The following is a 12,455-nucleotide window of genomic DNA, read 5'->3' on the forward strand; positions in this document are numbered from 1 at the left end:
ATTAGCTTCAAAATCTCTGAATGATATTGGTCATTCATGTAATGCTCTCAGGAGCTTTTGTATTAAGAGTTTGTATTTTTTGGAAAACAAAATGTGAAACCATCCATCTTACATTGTCATCTGGAAAAAGACAAAAATGGCATTGCTATAGCCTGGAAATGTAAAGGAAATGAGCTTTAAGAAAGTTGGGATCAACAAAGAGAAGGAAATTGAAATGATACTCAAATCATTGCTTTATGTTTTTTTTACTTGTGTAAATTTAAGTGATACCGGCATGTATTTGCAAAGCTTTTTCAAGAAGCTACAAGAAATAAATGTTAATAAATTAGACTTTATGGTCTCTGGCTCATTTCCCCCTGAAAACTTCAATTGAACACCTGTCTTTTTTAAAGCACTGCACCAATACTGGGAATGCTAGGATGTAAGGAATTAGAACCTGGTCATTATATTATAACATAGAGAAGCAGTAATCTTTTAAGGACATGGTGTGATCTTCTAGTCTCCAACGCAGTAGTAAAATGAAGGCGAGAGTAGGTAGGTGGACAGTCCATATGAGATTGTCTATGTGTTAATGTTGTTAAGTATGACAATTTGGGGCCTTGACAAACTTCAAATCCTTAAGGGGATTAATTTTATATTTAACTGGCTGTGGACACCAGGAGCAGGGAGCAACCCAGACAGCGTCAAAGTTGAAACCCAAAGTCTCTAGTACAAAGCTGCTGTTAACTCTTTAAAAAATTTTTGTTTAAAGTATTACATATATCTCCTTTTTCCCCATTGACCTCTCCCTGGCCACTTACTTTGTGTGTGTGTGTGTGTGTGCTTTTACAATAACACTGTGTATGTGTGTGTATATAAACATATGATAACATTTTTGTATCCTGAGTAAACCAGAGGCAAATTCTCACCTGGTACTGGAATGGAAGGTGTCCTGCATTCCTGTGCCAGTGCAGTGGGACTCAGTGCACAAATTAGTTGTTTCATTTATATACATCATCTGTGAGAAACAGATGATACTCCCTGGAGATTGAACACCCAGAAACCACCAGGCTGGCACTCTGCCATGGCTGAGGAGAGTCACTGCCCTCTTCATTCCAAGGAAAATTTAAGCGTTATTTAGTGTAATTTGGCAAACGATTAACAAAGGCTAAATTTTTAGTAGGGGTAAGAAGAATGAAAAGGTGTGTGTGTGTTTTGGGGGGGGCTCGTGGGGGGGGGGTGTTAGCTGGTATGGCTCGGTTGGAGCATTGTCTCATACACTGAAAGGTCTCAGGTTTGATTCCTGAGGTTCTGGGTTTGGTCCCTGGTTGGGGCATGTGTGAGTGGCAACCAATCAATGTTTCTCACGTTAACATCTCTCCCTCTTCTCCCCCCTCTAAAATCATTAAACATATCCTTGGGTAAGGATTAAAAAATAAGTGGGGATTGCAATGGAAGATGTAGGGGAGGAAAAATAATTTTACCTCTATCCTTCTAGTATCTTGGCTATGAATCCCCAATATATAAAATAATAGAGAAACAAATTTAATTATGTACATAGGTACAAGAGTCACAAAGAGAGACGACTCGAAGTGACTAGTGCAGGAAGTGTGTATATATTTTAGGCAAATAATAAATTTGTTTAGAATTAACAAGGTAAAGGGGTTTGGGCCTAGGGTAGTAAATTGAAGAAGAAACAAGGTTTATTTATAAAACCTAGGCCCTAAATCCCATGTCCACTGATAGGGATGACTTCTAGCTTCCTGGCATAGGGAAGTTACCTTTCACATGGGAGATTTATATCCTGCTTTCAGGGGGACAAAGGACGGTCAAAGTATCTCTCCTCCTCCAGCTGTTTTTCTGGTACCTTTCTTTCAAAATAAACAATATGCCAAAGTGACATCTTTTGGGGTGACATATTCTAATGTCTTAAAAAGGGCACCTGGGAGGGAGGTGAGGAGTTGATCCTTGACACAGATTCTAGGAAATTTGAGTTCCATGAAGCTGGTATCAATGAAAGGGGCTATGTGCTAACCTGAAAAGCTCAGGAAAGGCCTGCATGGTGGTCTTGCAAACTCAGAGACCTAAAGTACCACAAAAGGTGGTCTGAAATTAAACTTTAAAAGCAGTTATGGTGGGTAGTTACATCCTAGGCCGGTATTTTCACTGACAAGGTTAGCCTTTACCTTAACTGAGCCTATCTGTCTTTTTGCATCTATAATAACATACCCTTGAAATGTCTGGGTAAGTTGTAACTTCCCTTTTTCTGGACCCCTTGGGGCACAACCTAATGTGCTGGGCACCAGGACAGACACCACAAATTCCTTCATTATTATCATTTTAATTGTTCCTGCACCCCCTAAGTATGTGTCTATCATTTTACTTTATATCCAATACCAGGTATTGTCCCCCTACCCCTGCTTTGCTTTCTCCCGCCTCTCTAGTCTATCACCAATGGATTTCACATAACCCACCTATGTCCCTTCCTTTGATTGTAATCCTATATAATAAAGAGCTAATATGCACAGGGTCGTCACACCCTCGCACCAGGGCCGGGGACCTGAGGCCAGACCAGGGTTCTTGAGGCTGCGCCCCCCACGCCGGGGCTGGGGGACCTGAGGCCAGGCCAGAGGACCTGAGGCTGTGCCCTCCACCCCGGTGCCAGGGCCAGGGGAACTAAGGCTGGGCCGGGGGACCTGAGGCCTCATCCCCCAACCAGGCACCAGGCCCGTGACCTGAAGCTGGGCCGGGGGACCTGAGGCCATGCCTACCACCCCAGCACTGGGGCCGAGGGACCTGAATCTGTGCCAGGGTACCTAAGGCCTCGCTCCCCAACCAGGCACCAGGGCTGTGGGACCTGAGGCCGTGCCCCCTGCCCTGGTGCCGGGGCTGGGGGACCTGAGTCTGGGCCAGGGGATCTGAGGCCGCACCCTCGCTCCAGTGCTGGGGCCAGAGGACCTGAGGCCGTGACCCACTCCCTAGCGCCCCTTACCCTGGCGTTTGGGAACCTGAGGCCAGGCCCAGGGACCTGAAGCCATGCCCCCCAGGGCCAGGGGACCTGAGGTCACACCCTTCACCACAGTGCCGGGTCTGGGGGACCTGAAGCCAGGCCAGAGGACCTGAGGCCGTGCCCCCTGTCCAAGTGCCAGGGCAGGGGAAACTGAGGCTGGGTCCCCCACGCCAGAACTGGGGGACTTGAGGCCAGGCTGGGGACCTGAGGCTGCACTTTCTACCCTGTGGGGCTTAACAGGGGTGGGGCTGGCCGGGTCTGGGTCTCGAGTGATTTTGAGGCACATGCGGGTGGGCGGGGACTTGACTCTGGGTCCCGCGCACATCCCAGACTCTGACAGGAGGGAGATTCTCATATACATTTTACTAATTTTCTTTCATCTTTGACATTTCTGTTATAGAGAAAGGGCAAATAGCAATATTAAAATATTTCCTCTAATTCTCTTTTAATGTGCACAAATTTCGTGCACTGGGCCACTAGTTCTATCTAATAATAGACAAAGATTGAAATTGACTGTACCTTCCCTATGCCTCCCATTTGCTAATCAGTGAGATATGCAAATTAACCGCCAACAAAGATGGCGGTTAATTTACATATGTAGGTGGGAAGCGGCGGAGCGAAGACTGAAGGTGGCTCCGGCCGCCAGAGCTGCGAGAGGCTTGAAGGCGCCTCTGGCTGGAATGAAGGACTGGGTCCCGGGTGCCAGAGGAAAACCGGTGCCAGCAGCCAGGGGAAGGGAAGGCCTATTGCATGAATCTCTTTGTGCAACAGGCCTCTAGTCTATATATATAAAAGCCCAGTGACCAGAACGGTGGAACGACCAGAATGACCAGGATGACTGGCGGCTATGACCTACACTGCAGCAGCCAAAACCAGCCTGATCTGGGTCCTGATCGGCCCCCTCCCCCCCCCCCGGCTGGCCCCACCCCTCACTGGCCCCCAATACCCCAATCTGGGGCAGGGCTGGCCTGCCAACTGCCTATGGCCCCTCCCCCTGGCTATGTGTGGCTCCTGCCCCCCGCTGGCCTGGCCCAGTGAGCCCCCATTGGGGTGGGTCAGTCGGACCCCACCCATGCACGAGTTCGTACACCGGGCCTGCAGTGTATAAATATAGATGAAACCCGCCATTTTCTAGAGCATTATCTCAATTCATTGAGGTTCTGCTTCCCAGCATATGTCAACAGTTTGGCTCAAATAAACTCACAAAAATTCTTTACAGGTTTGGATTTTTTTTTATGTTAACATTACTTGGTGTAGTCACAGCAGGATTCCAAAGAAGCTCACCCAGGACCATCCCTTGGACTAGGACTTGGTGCTAGGATCCAGCAAAGGGCCCATTGAGCCCACTGGTTCTCTGCCCATTGGGTGAACTTGGGTGGGTGAGTTGTCTCTTGGATCCAGGACCTTCCCTTGCTTTGTTAGAGGGTCTGACTTTATCTGAGCTGTGTTTTAAAATCCTCGAGGTGGAACCAGGGTTGACAGAACCCAGGCTAACGTGAGAGTGGAGAAAAAAACGGGTGGCTGGTTTTGATTTTGGCTTTTCAATTGGAATTGCTTAGAGTCTGAGCAAAAAAACAAACAAACAAACCTTCACCATATAAATGAGCTGGACTCATTCAGCTTCGAATATAAAGGGGCACATCCTCCCTCCAATCTGATTCTGGGGTGTTCTTAGGTGACTAAGAATCTTTGTGGAGGTGTCAGAAATGTAGGAGCCCCATAGGGAAGTCCCAAAGCAACTATAATTAACTAAATGGCTTATCTACGGGGCCACCATAAGGCTTGGTCAGCCCGGGCCCCAAACTCTTCTTATGGTTTTAGACAGCCAAGAGAGAAACTGAGGCCACACTTGACCCACTACATAACATGTCTAGAAAGTTTGCTCAGACTACAGTTATCCAAAAAGAAAAAAATTAACATGGGAAATTTTGCCTCCAAGGCCAAAAACTCCCAAACCCCAGCTCTCACTTAATACTCCTGATCGGAAGCCTTTACTTTCAAGTGCTATACAGAAATTGGAATATTTAACTGGAAAATATCAACTTAGAAATGGCCAAAATGCAGTTGCTTTGGGGTACCTACTTTAACATTTTGCATGCAGAAATTAGAAAAATGCCGGCTCTGAAATTAAACTGAATGACTATATGGGAAACATATCTTGATTTGGAAATTAGAAACTTCTAAGGAAAAACAGAAAAAAAATTATTACAGAAAAGATGGAAATTAGTAAGAAATTTTAGAGACTGTATCAGAACTATTCTGAAGTTAATAAATGCCTATATCCCATTTTCCCCCTGTAGGAAGCATGCCTCTGATTTATCTTCATAAGAAGGAAACAGTAGGTGGCCAGGCCATTACTGGATTCCCCAGAGCAAACAGGATGTGGGGGTGAGGAGAGAGGGTATGAATGGTCCTAGGAAGATTTCCCCAGACCAAGGGAAGTAGAGGCAAGTAGAAAAGGCCCCAGCCCATTTTTTAAATAGTCCGTTGGGAGAATGCTGAGGTCCTAGAGAGGGGCAGTTCACAAACCAGGGACAAAAGACATTGCTTTGGTGGTTTTTAATGCCAGACATTCTGGGGTGTAAACTTTTAGTGTGTTGTGCACACCTGTATAAGAGTGTTGATGTTTTATGTCTCTTTGTTGTTTGTTTAATTTGTTTAAAGAGGGGCCAAGTTCCGCTTTGGGGAAGCCCAGTTATGTGTAGTAAGGTTGAAAACATGAGAGAAATTGCAGGAACATCCCAGCAGCTGCCAAGAATTCTCAATCGTGGGAGCTCTTCTGGCTCTCCCTCTCAGGGCTTCAGCCACCAGAAACAGCTAGTGAGATTTCTGTCTGTGTGTCTGCAATGTAATTTTGGGTTTCTATCTTTTAGGGATTTGGGTTTGCTCTTCCCTTGTTTATGAATATAGGGACAAAGATTACTTGGGAAAGTAGGGATTACAGGCATGGGGAAATGAGCTATACAGGCTGGATTGGGGCAACAAGGTTAATGTTTCCATGATAATGGGCAGCTCTTGAATGATAGTGGACCACATTCCAAGGTTGACTCCCAGGTCCTGGGGGCATGGGACTCCCAGCAAGGTTGGAATGTCCTTTCTTTGAACATAAAGGGCAATCATGGTTAACAGTATAATCCATATTCCCCATAACCATAATTAGTCCCCAATGTTCTATTCTTTCCCATAACACTGGGAGGAATAAATCTGTAGAAGTACCCTCTAGCAGTGATTGGGGGGGGGGGAGCACTCCTGTTTTATAAAGGAAAATAAAATAATACTTTCACATTAAAGCCACTGAAGGGTGGTGAGTTATCCCTGTTACAAAATTGATCAAGAAAATGCTTTAGGTATTAAGTGGCTTTAAAATCTCAAAATTGTTAAGATATAATAAATAAATGTAACTAAAATGAAGGATTTATGATAAAGCCTTTCAATGATAATCCAAGGAATATTAAAATTACATTTTGTCACCAATAGTTGGCCTGACATCTCAAGAAAATTACAAAAGTTAAAAAACTGGAAGAATAGAAGTGTAAAAAGCTAGTAGAGGCTGCTGGGCCTACTTCCTTCTCCCCTCTTCCTTTTCTCCAGCCTCATATGTCTAATTGGTAACTTAAAAACTTTGGAGCATTACTGGGTTAAATAGTAATAATAATAATAATAATAATTTTTAATACCTAGGTACTATTGTAATGTACCCCACGAATCACACAAGGACACCTCAAGAAGTCGATTTAAGGAGTCACATTTATTGCAAATCCGGGACTACGAGGGGGTATTTCATTCTCCCAAATCTCATAGTGCTAAGATGGCTGCAACACCAGATTTATATAGGCAAAAATCACAAAGCTATCGATTACATCTTTGGGTTTGGAATGAGGAACCTGGTTTGCACAAAAAGCAATTTACAGAAGCAGAATTGAGCATGTTAGTTAAATTATAGTTTTGGGTCTCCAGACCAATGAGTTGACAGAAATACATTATCTAGAGCAGGGGTCCTCAAACTACGGCCCGCAGGCCACATGCAAATACAAATATTGTATTTGTTCCCATTTTGTTTTTTTTACTTCAAAATAAGATATGTACAGTGTTCATAGGAATTTGTTCATAGTTTTTTTTAAAACTATAATCCGGCCCTCCAACGGTCTGAGGGACAGTGAACTGGCCCCCCGTTTAAAAAGTTTGAGGACCCCTGATCTAGAGCCCTCGGGTCTTGGGACCACTGAGTCAACAGAAACACATTATCTGGAGCCATCGAGGCAATTTAGAGTACTTGTGCTGTCCTGGTCTTGGGACCACTGACTCAACCGGAACGCATTATCTATGGCCACTGAGGCAATTTAGGATAATTGTGCTGTCCTGGTTCGCAGGTAGAGAAGAATGTGCTTCGATAACCAGTAAGATCACAGCCAATGGGGTATTCACTTTACAATCAATAGGGTATTCAATCAAATGGGATGATTTGTATAATTCAGAAAATCAAAGTAACTTTTCTATTGTTAAACAAAGCAAATAAGTACAGAAGCCAAACAGCAGGGTTAAAGTTAAACTACAGTTTCTACCTGAGATGATTGGTACCATATTTCAGTACTTTAAAATAACAGGATACTGAAACCTTAATTAATCTGAGTTTGCCTTGTATAAAGAATCTAGAGGATAGATTTGATTCTACTAATTGAATATGTTTTATATTTTATTTGAAAAATGTCCTTTAAAATGTGAATGAATTACTAATCTGAAAAATGCTAAGTATTTAACTTGCTATCTAAAATTTGAGGCTTCTAAGAGTTAAAATTTCAAACTAAGTTGGGAGAAATTATATGGTTGTGATAATAGAATGCATGAAGTATGAAAATTCATTTTTGAGGAAAATAATTCTTGTGTTTTCTCTGGAAAAATTAGTAGTTCAAAATATATTATAGTCTTTATGTGTATGTGTGTCTGTGTGGAAAAATTTCAACCTAGGATATAATATTTTATTGGCCTGAAAAAAAAGGATTAATTGTATGGTCCAGACCCAATTTTTTTTTTAATATATTTTTTATTGATTAAGATATTACATATGTGTCCTTGTCCCCACGTTACCCTCTACCCCCCACCCCCCCCCACCCCCGCTCATGCCCTCACCCCCCCGTTGTCCATGTCCATTGGTTAGGCCTATATGCTTGCATATAAGTCCTTTGGTTGATCTTTCCCCCTTACCCCCACCCTCCCCTACCTTCCCTCCAAGTCCCGACCAACCAAGATTACTTTATCCAGCAAAGCTATCATTCAGAATAGAAGGTCAGATAAAGAGCTTCACGGATAAGAAAAAGCTAAAGGAGTTCATCACCAGACCCAATTTTTAATGTTAAAACCGGTTTGAATTTGATTGATGTCTTTTAGAATAATTACAAAGAATGTGTGATATAATCTTTGGATTGTGTATATTTGACAGTCTTTCCAAGTTAAATTTCAAGACTTTAACCGAGAGATAGCTTTGGGTCATTTCCAGGGCTCTAAAATGACTCAAGGATTTATTCTCTCTTCTTAAAAGAAATATATTTTTAAGTAAATTAGGCCAATTTAATATACTTGAAATTACATGGGAAGCTTTGTCAAATAAAGTTAATAACTGTGTTCTATTTATATACATATATTTTGTTAAAATTAATATTATAGAAATTTCAGTCTGCTTCAGAAAGGAACTTGCAAAGATTCAAAGCCAAGTTCAAACAGGAAACTTTCAGGGGTAACATGTATCTAGTCAGGGACACCAGGCAAGTCAAGAGTGATGATTCCCTGTGGGGGCATCTGCCAGTGATACTCTGGGTATTTGTGTTTCACATATTGGGAGTTTATAAATTATTTTCAATGCTTAGTACACTGCTTGCAATAAGCCATGTGCCCCATTTTAAAATCTTACTTTACATACTGAAATTATATATTGAATCTAAAAGTATACAAATTTGCCCTGACTGGCTTCGCTCAGTGGATAGAGCGTCAGCCTGCAGACTGAAGGGTCCCGGGTTCAATTCCGGTCAAGGGCATGTGCCTTGGTTGCGGCCACATCCCCAGTGGGGAGTGTGCAGGAGGCAGCTGACGGATGTTTCTCTCTCATCGATGTTTCTAACTCTCTATTCCTCTCCCTTCCTCTCTGTAAAAAGTCAATAAAATATATATTTTTAAAAAGTATACAAATTTTATATTATTCTCGATGTCATTTTACAGTAGTTATTATTTACCAAAAAATTATTATCTTGGAATCTTATATTTTATAGAAAAGCCAAGTTTTTTTTTTAATCACATCTATAACCATGCCACTTTTAAATTTTGTCATTCATGGACAGCTGTTACTTTGATGCATTTGTAGCTATATTATATCTAGAAAAATCTATGAAGAGGACTCTGATGACTTACTCTAAATTGCAGGCTTCTAAGCAGGTCATATCTTTGAACCAGATAAAGATTTATAGAACTTCAAGGAATAACTAAATTCAAAAAACTACTGGCAAGTAAACAGGATAGACAAAAATAACTATAGGACTAAATGAATTGAGAATAATTATTCTTATGACTCTGTTTAAAATATTGTTGATTTTTAAATTTTTTGTTTCCCAAATATATGGACAACTAAAAAGCAGACATTCTGCATTGTAGGAACTAACAAATTAGTAACATTCATTTCACAGTACTCCCAGGAGACAAAGATTTTGTCCATTAGGAAATACAATAATGAAAGACTCTCTCCAACACTGTTAAAGGGATCTTACCATATCAGGTACCTAACCACGAATGGACATCTGCCCCTCTCTGACATCCGCCTTCATCTCAAGGATGAGAACTGCCGACTCTGGAGGAGGTAGACAGCCATCTCAAGACATCAACAAGGCCTGTATACTCACAAATTGATGCTGCTCAAACCTTGTTCTTATATCGCCTCATTGTTATTGATTGAATGTATATAAAATGATTTTTATACTGCCATTATCCTCCATATGGTTTCCTAGTGGAAACATTGTCTTCCTAGACCACTTTCCCTATTAGGCATGAAAAATTTAACTTGGGTAACTGCTAATCTTTCCCACCTACTAGACCAGTGATGGCGAACCTTTTGAGCTCGGCGTGTCAGCATTTTGAAAAACCCTAACTTAACTCTGGTGCCGTGTCACATAGAGAAATTTTTTGATATTTGCAACCATAGTAAAACAAAGACTTATATTTTTGATATTTATTTTATATATTTAAATGCCATTTAACAAAGAAAAATCAACCAAAAAAATGAGTTCACGTGTCACGCGTGTCATAGGTTCGCCATCACTGTACTTGACAGTGATATTCTGATTATCACCTATAATAATGAAGTTAATGTTTTGTGAACCACACACTGGTGGTCTATCAATAGAACCTTTGGTGCATTTTTTTAGGCTATATCTATTATAAAGGACCTACCTTGGACAAACCTCTCCAAGAACACCTCTCTAATAATTCCCCTGGTAAAATTATATGTAGATCTAATCTAAATGAGTATTTTAGATGAATCATGTCTAAATATAGGAATGGATGAAACTGCCCAGAAGAAAAATTGGAACTTCTGGATAATAGCAGATACTTGTTTCCCCTCAGATTCTTCCTTGTCTAATAGACATTTTCTGTTTCTAACCAGTGTTACTAGTTTATTATTGTTACTTTTGTTCCTGGTATGTAAATGTTATACTAGATGCAGAAAAACAAAACTTGAAAAACAGCAAAATGATTCAGATCATAGTGGCTCAAAAAAAATTAGAGATGATCCAGAATACTTTTTTTAATGGAATTATTATTATTATTATTTTTAATTTCTTTATTGGTTAAGGTATTACACATGTGTCCTCATCCACCCATTAACCCAGAACCTCCCCCCCGCCACTCATGTTCTCATCCCCCTGTTGTCCGTGTCCATTGGTTTGGCTTATATGCATGCATACAAGTCTGTTGGTTGATCTCTACCCCTTACCCCGACCATCCCCTACTTTCCCTCTGGAGATTGATAGTCTGATCGCTGTTTCTCTGTCTTTGGATCTGTCCCTGTTCATCAGTCTATGTAGTTCTTTATATTCCACAAATGAGTGAGATCATGTGGTATTTATCTTTCTCTGACTGGCTAATTTCACTTAGCATAATGCTCTCCAGTTCCATCCATGCTGTTGCAAATGGCAAGAGTTCCTTCTTTTTTACCGCAGCGTAGTATTCCATTGTGTAGATGTACCACAGTTTTCTAATCCACACATCTGCTGATGGGCACTTAGGCTGTTTCTAAATCTTATCTATGGTGAATTGTGCTGCTATGAACATAGGGGTGCATATATCCTTTCTGATTGGTGTTTCTGGTTTCTTGGGATATATTCCTAGAAGTGGGATCACTGGGTCAAATGGGAGTTCCATTTTTAGTTTTTTGAGGAAACTCCATACTGTTCTCCACAGTGGCTACACCAGTCTGCATTCCCACCAGCAGTGCAGAAGGGCTCCTTTTTCTCCACATCCTCTCCAACACTTGTTGTTTGTTGATTTGTTGATGATAGCCATTCTGGCAGGTGTGAGATGATACCGCATTGTTTTTTTGATTTGCATCTCTCGTATAATTAGTGACTTTGAGCATGTTTTCATATGTCTTTCAACCTTCTGTATGTCCTCTTTCAAAAAGTGTCTATCTAGGTCCGTTGCCCATTTTTTGATTGGATTGTTTATCTTCCTATTGTTAAGTTGCATGAGTTCCCTGTAAATGTTGGAGATTAAACCCTCATCAGTGATATTGTTGACAAATATGTTCTCCCATGCAGTGGGCCTTCTTGTTGTTTTGTTGATGGTTTCCTTTGCTGTGCAAAAGCTTTTTATTTTGATGTAGTCCCATTTGTTTATTTTCTCTTTAGTTTCCATTGCCCTAGGAGCAGTATCAGAGAAGAAATTCCTTTGGCATATGTCGCCATTTTTTTCTTTACCCCTGTGTTCCTTCTTCGTTTCCTATTTTTTTCTTTTTACAGCAGACCCTTTAGCATTTCTTGCATTGGTGGTTTGGTAGTAATAAATTCCCGTAGTCCTTTTTTGTCCACGAAGCTCCTGATTTCACCCTCAATTTTGATTGATAGCCTTGCTGGGTACAGTATTCTTGGATTCAGACCCTTCCTTTGCATGACTGTATATTTCATTCCATTCCCTTCTTGCCTGATGCGTTTCTGTTGAGAAATCAGTCGCTAGCCTGATGGGTGATCCTTTGTAGGTAATTTTTTGTCTCTCTCTGGCCACTTTTAAGATTCTTGCTTTGTCGTTAGTGTTTGCCAATTTAATTATAATGTGCCTTGGTGTTGGTCTTTCGGGGTTCATTTTATTTGGGACTCTGTGAGCTTCTTGGATTTGTGTGAGCTTTTTCTTCCCTATATCAGGGACGTTTTCTGTCATTATTTTTTCAAACAGGTTTTCTATTCCTTGCTCATTTTCCTCTCCTTCTGGC

This window comes from Myotis myotis, unplaced genomic scaffold (genome assembly GCF_014108235.1).
Source record: "Myotis myotis isolate mMyoMyo1 unplaced genomic scaffold, mMyoMyo1.p scaffold_m19_p_4, whole genome shotgun sequence".
NCBI lineage: Eukaryota > Metazoa > Chordata > Mammalia > Chiroptera > Vespertilionidae > Myotis > Myotis myotis.